This window comes from Mus caroli, unplaced genomic scaffold, assembly GCF_978045245.1.
Source record: "Mus caroli unplaced genomic scaffold, Mus_caroli_1 scaffold_16, whole genome shotgun sequence".
Classification (NCBI taxonomy): Eukaryota; Metazoa; Chordata; class Mammalia; order Rodentia; family Muridae; genus Mus; species Mus caroli.
Genome location: NW_028227271.1, coordinates 51,657,687 through 51,668,527, shown reverse-complemented (window position 1 = coordinate 51,668,527; position 10,841 = coordinate 51,657,687).

Genomic DNA, 10,841 nt, shown 5'->3' with positions numbered 1-10,841 from the left:
GATGGCAATCCCATTCCTCACTTGATGTCCTGTCTTCCTGCTGGAGGCGCACTCTGCAAGTTTCCTCTCCCTACTGTCAAGCATTTCATTTAAGGTCATCTTTGGGTCCTGGGAGTCTTAAGAATTCTAACCTAGACTATTCTTTAGGACAGTTGTTCTCAACCTTCCTAATGCTATGACCTCTTAATATAATTCCTCATATTGTGGTGACCCCCAACTATAAAATTATTTTCATTGCTACTACATAACTGTAATTTCACTACTGTTATGAATTGTAACAGATATCTAATATGCAAATAGTCTTATGTGGCCCCTCTGAAAGGGTCATTCAACCTCCAAAGGGGGCTCAACACACAGGTTTACAACAGTTGCTTTAGAACAAGCAGTTTTTCAGTCTACAGTTCTGTCTGTGGTACGCTTTCCAGCTTGAGTCACAAGCTGGCCCTACCTGGCCTGACTTAACTGAAAATCCTGCTATTTGGCTCTTGCTTGTGGATGAAGCTTCTCCAAACGGTTACATAAGAAACTGACCAGCTTCCTCTGGGAAAAGGATCGGGGTGGTCCAGGTCAGAGTTTAATGTGCTGACCTTTCATTGTCTCCACCTTCACACCTTCTGAATATTACAGCCTGTGCAGATATTACCTGATCAAAACCGTACATCCCATGCTGAGCTATGCATATTGCCAGCAGGAACAGGTGACAGAGGCCAAGAAGGCATGAGTTTACTTTTGCTGATGCGGTTCTGAGCAAGCCCACTGTTGGTGAGAACCACTGGGAAAGCTCTGCATAGCTATGGCAGAGCAAAAGCAACCGTATGACACAGAAGAATGAAATACAAAGGTCTAGCAGAGGGTGGGACTCCACAGGACCTATGGATACTACAGTTTCTTAAGACATGCAGGATTTCTGTAGGTCTTCATACATAGCATAGACTGTATGCGTTTACCATTGTAACTTTCGTATACTATTATACGATTGCTGATAATAAAGCATGCATGCAAAGAGAAGAGTACTAATCAGAGCTCCACTTGACTAGAACTAAACACATACCTCTCTTTGAACAAAGCACATGGGAGGCTGAAACCATACTTGTACATATGAGGTATACAGTTCCCTCTAAACAATTCACGTAGCAGCCTGTTAGCAACATAGGATCCTGACTTGCATCAAGCTGCAGTCTATCTTCTGAATAGTGGAGGAAGTTTCTCATCCCTTTAATGGCCATCTTACTTAGACTCTTCAGTTATACCAAGAAGGTAGAGGAGAACAGATCTGGCTAGAATAAAAAGGCCTAAACAGCCGAATACTCAGGGCCCTTGGGAGTCTTCATTCACAGTATGTTCTGGTGAGTTCTGTTATTTACCTTTGAATAAACGTTAATTGTTCTTTTCCATTCTGTATCAGATTTATTTCATTCTTGAATACGATTCCAAGAACCAAGAAATACATGGCCCATATTGACCACTGGTAATAAAGGTCACTTGCTAATTTAGAGTTTTATTCCTGACCACCATGGTAGTAAAAAGTTGTAACTTAGGGTTTGGGTATTTTAAATATCTCACTCGGTCACTTTGACCATCCACAGTGCCACAAAGCCCTTCTCAGAAAGGTAGAAATTGCATGCTCTGGGCCTTGAATATATAAAGAATATCTCAAAAAGCAAAAACTAGTGTGGTTATAATGCTGTAGAGCCGAGCCCCAAGTTTTGGGCAGCTGTGCATTCTCCCTCAAAACTGGGACTACTCACTCTCAAGTTTCTGTGTGATCAGTTGTGACTGATGGGAGCTATTATAAATGCAGATCTCACCAGCTGTCCAGTTCTGCTTCTTCTGGAGAGAACATAGTCACTAATAGATTCAAGTGCAAAGAAAGGTGTCTTTACTGTAATATGTGTCCCTGGACAAGATAACCTGTTCTCTCACTGAAGTGATGTATAAGACTGACTGATATTATACGCTAGACTTTTGCTTGCAAAGTTTAGAAACTCAGTTCAAAGCCGGTTAAGCCTACAAAAAAGATTGACTACTTTCTCCAATGACAAAGGATGTGAGAGAAGAACCCGTGGAACAATAACAACACGAACAACAAAAGCTGCAAGAGCTAAAGCACCAGGAAGTAGAACCCAGAGTGGGTGCCTCCAACATTTCTCAGATTCCGACTTATTATGTCTGCTCCATTCTCTTTCAAGTAAAGACAGGGATCCTCTAAATGGGAAAGATGCTCCTCTCTGGTCTGGATAGCTTCTCTGTATCCTGACCATAAAAGTTGAGGGGCTTTTTCACTCCTAAGTTAAAAATCCTCACATTACATTCAAAGTGCTTGGGTAATAAAATCAACAAATGGGTCTGATGTGGATATGGGCACTACAATTGAACTAGCCCAAGTTATAAATCCATCTGTAGCTGGGACTTGGGTTTAGACGTCATAGAAAAACACACTCTCCAGGGAACAAGGATTACAGAAGAACAGAGGACCAAATGGACATTTTGCAGAAAAAGAAAGTGCTAACTCCAAGTACTGATATGCTGCATTCATTCTAAAAGATATCAGACACGATAATGGAAGTTATTTAACCTTCCAAACCTTCAAAACAATGCAGAAAGCCAAATGCATCCTTCACTGCCACGGAGAAGAGCATTAGGTTTTTTTTTTTTTTTTTTTTTTTTTGAGATTTGTAGACTGATGTTCTGCAGTGCAGCTGTTTTCTTTGCAGCTGTTTCGGTTTATTACAGTGGGAACTTGGTGGGTGGGGTAAAGCACGAACAGATAGGACGGAGTTAAGACAGAGAGCTGCAGCCTACTAGTAAGGACATTATCTGTAAATGACTTGGCAACCTCCGGCCTCGATCATTCAGACATTACATCCCATGGCACTGTTACAAGCCGAAATGTGTTAATTTGACATTTTGATGTAGTTCCAGCTTGAGTGATTCATTTTCTTTCCCTAAATTCCCACTGCAACATATGCTAGACAGAGGGGATTTTTAGCCTTAAACTAAAATGTGTGCTTATCCTAAAGCCTGAAAGTGTTAAGTTACCCTAGGCATCCTTAAATTCTTTTAACATATTGGATGCTTTAAATTTTTCTCTAATCCTCTGAAACACAGAAGTGTCAAGGGTTATTTTTTTCAAACAAATTGAAAACATTCTCGGTGGAAATTGCTTTGAAGACAAGAGTGTCGAATTTTTGTCACTTTTAAAAAACTAAACCATTAATGTTATTGGGTTTATTGAGTATTTTGTTAATTACATTTTTATACAGATTGTCATTGCCATAGATTCACTGTTTCCTTTCTCCACAAAGTCTCACCTTCTCCAAGATGCATTACATATTCAAATCATTACTAGGAAACTATCAAAAAATAGAATAAGCCTGCCTTTGTTTGTAATCTAAAGTATATTAATTTTATGATTGGAACACAAAACCATAGAGTAGCTTGCCCTTAGACCTACTTGAACCTGTTTTTCTTGTTTCCTTAGATGTGTTTCTGAAGCAGTATACAGCATATACAAGTCACTGGGGCTGCACTTTTTCATAGGCATATTCTGGATTTATTACAAATGCACTGAGTCAGAAACTAAAGTGAACTTTAGAAAAATCTGCATCTTTAACAAGTTTTCCAGGTGATCTGCCACTGGGACTGAAACATTCATTCTAAGCAGTTTACTGAAATATGTTGCAAGTCTTTTAGTAAGGAGAAGCTTCAAAAATAGTAGTAGTGGCATAAAATAAATGAAACCATATTTAGAGTTATGGCTTTGAGTATTTAGTATTCTAACAGCACTACTCCACTTCCACTGCACATTAGAACCCACTGGGGAAATGTTAAAATTCTCTATACCAAAGCCACATCTCAGACCAATTAAGTCAGAATTCTGGGTGGGATCCAGACTTCAATGGGGTTTACAGTTCCTCTAGTGATCGCCATGAGACGCCATAGTAAGAGTCATTGCTGCATTGATACCCATGGAAAGAATCTTGATGAGGGGCTGGGTAGGGTTTGAATCAAAGATCTCTGAGAGGACAGAAATCTGAAACTCACTTATGCATACAGTGTAAGTGTCTTGGGGTTGGAGGTTTTGCTTTTGGCTTTAATTTTAATTTTTATGTGCATGGGTGTTTTGCCTGCATGTGTATCTGTGTACTGTAGCATTTCCTCGGATCATGCTCTTAGCTGCTAAGTCACCTCTCCAGCTACACAATTAGTGAATGATACACTTGCCATCCGCACTTCCACCGTTGATAGGAACAGATGACTCCATTCCATAATCACCATCTTTCAGCAGAAGCAAAGAGCACGGCTGTTGCGGGTTCCTCCCCTACTATGCAGTCTTGGCACTTGGAAGACATAATGCAGGTCAAGTGGAGTCAAAAGAATGACCACATTTCTCTTTGTTCCCAGTTCCAAGCCAAACATGGCCACAGCTTGTTCTACACTGACATGGTAATTAACCTGGATTCCTAGTTTACTTTACAACTACCATTCATCACAGACTCTAGGCAGCGGGCAAGGAATGTTTGTACCCAGATGAGAATGACAGAGAAGTGGAATGCAAGTTAGAGAAAGTCTGTCATTTATATGGACTCCAGAACAGCCCTTGGATTCCACTTTCATAAATTTGATATTCATTCTCTCTCAAAACAAAACAAAACTTAATGGACTGACTATTCTACTGAAATTTAAATTTTCTGTGATGCTTATAGCAAAGGTGAAATTCAGGGTCTTCTCATATTTTACAAAACATCTCTGTAGTTAAAAAGTTATGGCTGTATATGCCCAAAACTGTAACAATATAGCCAGACAAAGACTCAAAAAGACAGTGCTATAGTGATGTTCAATTCTGGAAGATGAAGAAGCGACACAGCTTTAATTGTGGTAAGGTGGGGAAATAGTTTTCAAAACAGCTTTAAGAATCGGGGGGAAAGTCATTTGTGAAAGCACAGTAGCTAAAATCTGCAGATGGCATAGCTAACAAATAAATCAATTAAAGAATGCAGAGTGTGAACAGAAACATAAATGTGAATTAAAACCATACAAACTTCAAGTTATGGATGAAGTAAGTATTTTAACCACTGGCACTAAAATCTTAAATTGAATTCTCTGATGAAACAGAAAGCTGATATAATTGCCTACATAAAGGGTGGTTTGAGAATTACAGCTGGTAGGATAAAAAAAAATTAAATGTCTCTGTGTTTTGAATAGACAGTAAAAGCATGACAGATGAATAGAGAGCCTGCCAAGACAGCAACAATAGTGCAGGTGAGGAAGAACTAAACCATGATGGAGTTCCCATGGCAGGCCGGGAATTAAGTCGTCCGAGCCTATTCTCTCAGGATGCTCACGGTGAAGGTGAAGGATTCCTGCATGAGATTCGGCCTTGCCCACCCATGCAAGGTTGTTCTGTGGTCTGTTGACCTAGTGAGTTCAAAGAATTCAGGGTGCTGCCTGGAGAAACTGGCTTCTGTTTTATTTTCTTCCCTGGACCTTCAAAAGATTTCATCATGAGATTCTTGTTCAAATGTTGGGTTATTTTTGTTAAAATTTTATCATCATCATTATTGTATATGAAATACTGTGGTGTGTGTGTGTGTGTGTGTGTGTGTGTAGTTATGTATAGAGATCAGAGTTCAACTATTAGGAGTTGGTTCTCTCCTACTTTGGGATCTAGAAATTTATCTCAGGTTGTCAAGTTGTCACAGCAAGGACCTTTACCTGCCAAAGCATTGTATTTCTTTATTCATTCACAATGCTTGCTAATTTGGGATAGTAAGGGATGTTCCTTTGCAGGTCATGAAAGCAATGCTCCCTTAACTCAGAGGTCTCACCCTCTACCATATCAGAGCTCTCAAGAGTCAGCGAGGGTGCTGTCCTTGGGACCTGAATCTCCATTTTTAGTAGTACCTGGTCTCTGGAGAAAGTTTTTCAGCCTGTTACTCTTCAAGGAACAAATAAAATGTTCTCACTACACATTTCATTTCAGAAGACACCTTACATCTACAAGAGCTAAACGTGCAAAATTCTGCCAGTGACTTAATCTATCTATTGCAAGAATACACTTAGACAAGGTGTAGTGTCGCTATTTCCCTGAGATGTAGACTTCCCCTCTTGGGAGACCCAGCAGAGTTGGTGAGGAGTTGTCTCTAGACTCAAGAAACAAGTAAGAGGCACAGAAGTCCAGGAAACTGAGAATGCTCTCCAGGTCCCTGCTCAAGGATATGGAGAGAGTAACCTGCTAGGGACAGAAGACTCGGGATGCAGCTACCTGCAGCTTGTGCAGGAGACTCTAGTGATGGAGGTTTCATGCATCCTTACCCATGTTGAGATGGAATTTTTGGTGATACATTTACTAGAGTCATGCATCCTTCTGTAAATAACTCCAGTAAATCTCTCCGTTCACCAAGCTGTAAATAGATAGAACTTAGAACTGTTTATTTGGTCTGTTGTTGCCCTCTCTAACAGTAATGAGGGAATATACCCAGCAGGAACTGCCAAGCAACACAAGAGTTTGGCACAATGTCTCCACAGAGTGAAACCTATACATCTCAAATATCATTATTACTACTTGGATAAAAAAATGACTGGTCTTTTAAAACTGTACCTCCATCTTCATTTCTTTTCCTCTTATCTCAGACAAACCACCCCCTTTGATTCCCTTCAGCAAGTACCACTAGCTTCTTCACGCTCGCAGCTATCTGCAGCCTTGGTTGCACCTTCTTCTTAGCCGGATTTCCTGGCCCCTCTGTTTTCTTTCTAAAACAGTGGCTCTCAACCTTCCTAATGCTGTGACCCTTTGGTACAGTTCCTCATGCTGTGGTGATCTCCAAGCACAAAGGGTCCTTCAACCTACCAAAGGGTCAGAGGTTCTCTACAGGTTGAGAACCACTGGTCTAAACCCTAACCGTTTAAACCCATCATCCTTTCTTGAGATTATTCCCTAATTATTCCCATGAGCTCTCAGGACAGACAATCAATATTCACACCACTCTGCTATGGGTTCCAGATTCACCTTGTGTGTGCCTTTTATCCACAGAGAGATGGGAAGCTCTGCGAAATCAGGGTCAGCACCCCCCCATTTTCCTCACCTAGGACAGTGGAAACACCCTCACCAATATTCAATTAATAGCGGAGTCCAAGTTCTCACCTAGATCATCTTCTGATTGGCTGTGAGCATCTGCATCTGTATGAGTCAAGCTATGGCAGAGCCTCTCAGGGGACAACTGTACTAGGTTACTGTCAGCAAGTGCTTCTTGGCATCAGCAATGGTGTCTGGGTTTGGTGACTGCAGATGGGATGGGTCCCTAGATGGGGCAATCTCTGGATGGCCTCTTCTTAGTCTCTGATCCACTCTTTGTCCCTGCATTTTCTTTAGTCAGGAACCATTCTGGGTTGAAATTTTTGAGATGGGTATGTGGCCCCAATCCCTCATCCAGGGGCTGTACCTGTCCACTGGTTATGGTCTCTACAGGTTCTATCTCCCCTTTGTTTGGTATTTCAGCTTATCTATCTCTGTTGGGTGCTGGGAACCTCTTGCTTCTCTGGCATCTGGGACTTTCTAGTGGTACCCCCAGTTCCTCATACCCCACTGCTACACACCTCCATTCAATTTCATGACCCTCTGTACTTCTCCCTATCTCCTCTAACACCTGATCCTGCCCCCTTTTTCCCTCCCTTCCTCTCTCTTCCAGGTCCCTCCCTCCCTTTACTTCCCATGATTATTTTGTCCCCCGCTTCTAAGTAGGACTGAATCATCTCCCCCAGTGGAAGAGTTGGGGAAGGATTTAAGGAACTGAAGGGCACTGAAAGGAACTGAATAGGAAGACAACAACATCAACTAACCAGACCCCTCAGTTCTCCCAGGGAGTAAACCACCAACCAAAAAGTACACATGGAGGACCCATGGCTCCAGCTGTATATGTAGCAGAGGATGGCCTTATTTGACATCAGTGGCAGGAGAGGCCCTTGGTCCTATGGAGGCTCAATGACCCAGGGTAGGGGGATGCTAGAGCAGTGAGACAGGAGTGGGTGAGTGGGTGGAGGAGCACCCTCATAGAGGCAAAGGGAAGGGAGGGAAAGGGGATGGGATGGGAGGTTTGTGGAGGGGTAACCAGGAAGGGGGGACAGCATTTCAGGTGTAAATGAATAAAATAACCAATAAAAAGTAGAAAAATTAAGTAAAAAATAAAAAGATCATCTTTTAATTTTGTATCCATTCCCTCAAGCAGGTTTTTTTTTTTTTGGTTTTGTTTTGTTTTTTTTCGGTTTGTTTGTTTTTATTTTTTAAAGTCACACTTGGCTCAGGAAATAATACGATGGGGGTCAAAGAGGGAGCTCAGTGTTTAAGAGCTCTGCTGTTTTTCTGAAATCCAATTCCTGTCACCCACATGTTGGCTCTCAACTATCTGAAACTGCAATCCCAGGGGATCTGACACCCTCTTCTGCTCTCTATAGGCATCAGGCATGCATGTGGTACTTAAGCATATACAATAAATGATTTTTATAAAAGAAATGACGTTTTGAAGTAAAAATAATTTTATATTAAGACATTTATGGTCTTGTTTTACATTTTAATTAAAACACAACTCCAGTACTTCCCCCCTTCCCTTCCCTCCTTCTAGTCCCTCTGAAGTCCCCTCCCCACAACTCCTTTCACGTCCCTCCCTCCCTTTCAAACTGATAGCTGCTCCTAACCTAATGATTGTTGTTGCGTATACATATGCACAACTATATAACACAGTCTGCTGAATCTATATTTGTTGGTGTGTATACTATTTCTGGGCTGCCTATTTTGTATTGGATAACCAATTAGGGAGCTTATCCCTGGGTGAGGCCATCTTTCCCCCTCTTACCAATTATCAGCTGCCTGTAGTTCTGTGTCAAGGGGTGTGACCCCCCAAGACTTCCACTTTAGCACAGCTGCTGATACTGCCTTTGTTCAGATCTTGTGTGTGCAGTCATTTCTAGGAGAGAGTGTTTGACTTCCTGGTATTCTGGCTCTTTCAGAATCTTTCTTACCATCCCTTCTTCTAAGACCCATGCTCTCTAGCACCAGGAAGGTGCCTAGGTTTCTAGTACTAGGCACCATTTCCCTTCTTTTGAGTGGGCCTTAAGTACAAGTACCTAGAAGCTTGTTACCACCAACATATGAGTGCTGTTTACTGCACCATTATAGATAGCTTGCCTTGCTGGCCACTGTTTTGGTTCAGAGATGTAAGGTTATTAACTGTGTCACCCCTTCAAGCAGCTAGCTTGGTATTTTCTAGTACCACAGAATCTAAACTGCAGGAAAGAGGCTTTAAGGGTAGATCTAGCTCTAATCATCCTAGCCCTATGTCCTAAATGTGTGGTGTCTTGAGCAATAGGGGCCCATCTACAACCCCAGAGACAACTGAGGGCAGCAGCCATAGTCTGTAGTGTTTGTGGCATCACTGGAATCACCTTGAGCAGCCATTCTAAAGATTTCTGGTGCTTGATACTTGGGGTTTTGCTAGTCTATACTTCTTGGGTGTCTACTGTCAGCCCCAGTGGCATAACTTCCTTTTGTGTGTGTGAATTCACACACACACACACACACACTTACATGTGCATTATTTCTTTCCTGTCTCCCACCTCCCTTTCTTGCTTCCTTTCCATTGCTGGGAGTTAAACCCAGTGCCTTGTACGAGCTGAGCAAATACTCTACCATTAAGCCATACCTTTATCCACCTATTAATTTTATTTTGAGACCCGCCACACTAAGTTACCCAGGCTGGCCTCCAGCTTAGACCTTCATTCCTGAACTTCACAAATTGGGCATACAGATCCTGGTTCAATGCACCATTCTCTTTTCTGCTCTTGTATCACATTTAATTATTGAAGTATGTTTACTCAATGTCTATGTCATTCTTGCAGGGCCCATTTATGTCTACTTCCCTAAATACAGCAGTAACTGATTGAAAGTCTAAGACTAGATACAAATGAGACAAGAACAATGATGGATTCATTTACATACATATACCTGCTTTGAGATCATTTTTTGTCTGTATCATTCGTCTCTGCCTTAACTCAAGGCTTGCCAGGACTCTTTGTTTCTGCTGGTAGTAGACAATGAGAGCTGTCCTGTTCCCACTTCAGGACAGAGCCTCTCCTTTCCTCCACTACTGGGTGGGCTCCCTCTGGTGCCCAGCCTCTCCCTTCTACCCTGCTCCTTCCATGGCCGGATGAGGAATCCTGTTCTCCAAAGTATCCCTTCTTCACTGAACTTTCTGTACAACCTCTCTCTCAGAAGGTGTCTCCAGAGATGCCTCCACTGAAGTGGTACCTGCTTGCACTGCCTATAGGGGGGTACTGTATGCATTCAAGGATGGGCATCATGGCTTTTGATTCCAATTCATGTCCCTGGCTTAACATAACAAGCACATTCCCCAACCCTTAAGCTACAGTCTCAGAATAAATTGCTGTACTATGATATGGAGAGAAATTCTAACGCAGATGAGATGCTATAACAGAAGGCAAACATGGAACTGTACAAATCCCTGAAACAGAAGTTTATCATTGCTCTCAAGACACAGAAAAGCAAGCCCACAGAAGTGAAACCACTTGCCCCAGACTACATAGCTAAAAGTAGCCAAACAGGTTTGTATCTTCTTCAGTCTAGCTTCCAAAGCCCATTTTAACCAGTACAGCAACCAAGAGATTGAAAACATGAATAAAAACATTACAAAATAGTTGACTGTGTGAGTCAAATCATCATCATCATCATCATCATCATCATCATCATCATCATCATCTCAACAGCAAGAAGATGAGATTCTTCAGACCTTGATCGAGCTTTTCCAAGTATCCACTGGCCAAGTTCAATG